Raw genomic sequence first — 1,491 nt, 5'->3', positions numbered from 1 at the left:
GCAGTTCTTGCCTGCCCCACCCCGCTGGAGTCTCTGCCAACCAGACTGGACCAGAGGCCATACCAAGCCTTTAGCTCCCCAAGGAGCACCTCGGGGCATTTCTGTGCACAGCAGTCTGCCTTCGCCCACTCAGGAATGAGACCCAGAGGTGCCCATGTGACTGGCAGGGTAGAAGGTGACAGGACACTTTGCTTCTTCATTTACATGAAGCTTCTGAAGTCTGTTCAGGAAGGATCCATTCAGAATCCACCAGTTCCCCAGACACTTGTCCTAAGCCACCTGGGGCCTGTGTTATTGCTGACTGATGAGAATCCCGACTGTGACTGACAGGTAGGGAGTGCTGCAGGGGCGCAGTGAGAAGTCCCAGAATGTGCACCTGTTTGTCTCTGGTCCAGCAATTGAGACTATAGGCTGAGCAGCCCTTTTGTTCATCCGGCATGTGGGAATCCCCAGTAGTGTCCATCCCTAGGACAGGCAGGTTGCCTACTCTTTGGAGATATGCAGAAGACCAAAGAGGCAGCAGGGGCCGACTTCCTCAGGACACGCTGGGCTGGTTTAGGGAAGAAAGGTACCCCACCCATCCCAATCATCCCACAGCCCGGAAGAAGATAAGTGCCAGCAGGATTGGCCGGCATGGAAGCCAGAGACCCACTAACTCTGCCAGGCCAGTATCCTCTCATGGAAAGGCCCGCCACCACCACGTTACGCCATGACCGGGGACTCTATCGCCCTCAAATTGCCCCTCAACTGTCCGGGGACCAAACAGATCTCTCTTCCTCCTAATGAGGATACATAGAGTGAAAACGGCCAGAGAAACTTCAAGCAACAAACTATCAAAGCCACATCCTGACCAGTAGCCCCTTCCCTCTCACCCTCCTCTCTTTCCAGACCTCCAGCCTCCACACTACCTTGGTGAGCTGATCCCCGCTCAGGGAGTTGTTTTCGCTACACGTTTTATTTTTAAATGTTCCCAGTTCTTCCTGAAGAGACAAAAAAAAGGGAAAGACATATTTCAGAATAATGGGGAGGTGGGAGGGTAAGTATAAATTCCTTTTGAAAATCTAATGTTTCAAAGTACCGTTGTGGGGGTTTTCACTGGTTCCCCTGAGCAGGAAGGTGTGGGGGTCCTGGCATAACTGCGCCTCGTACCGGGAGATAGCATAGGTGAACCTGGCAACCAGCTCTTCCCCAGTCTCCAGGGTAGGGGTAGAGCTGTATAAAGAGGAAACCTGGTACTGGGCCGGGAGGCATCAGGGGTCTGCTGGGCATTGTCACTGGGGGAGAAGCCCACCACAAACTGTGCTGCACAGATCAGGCCCAGAGGGGCATCTGCAAAGATCTCCAGCCAGGAAAGTCACAAGAGGACACCTTGGGGGCTCAGGATTAACAAGTGAATGAAGGAGCTTGGTCCCCAGCACCCCCCTTCCCATCCTTCCGGCCATGATCTAGGGTATGAACTTGCAAGTTCTGACAGGCTTTGACAACTAACAA

Source organism: Pteropus alecto, unplaced genomic scaffold, assembly GCF_000325575.1.
Source record: "Pteropus alecto unplaced genomic scaffold, ASM32557v1 scaffold2230, whole genome shotgun sequence".
Taxonomy (NCBI): domain Eukaryota; kingdom Metazoa; phylum Chordata; class Mammalia; order Chiroptera; family Pteropodidae; genus Pteropus; species Pteropus alecto.
This window is presented reverse-complemented; position numbering follows the sequence as displayed.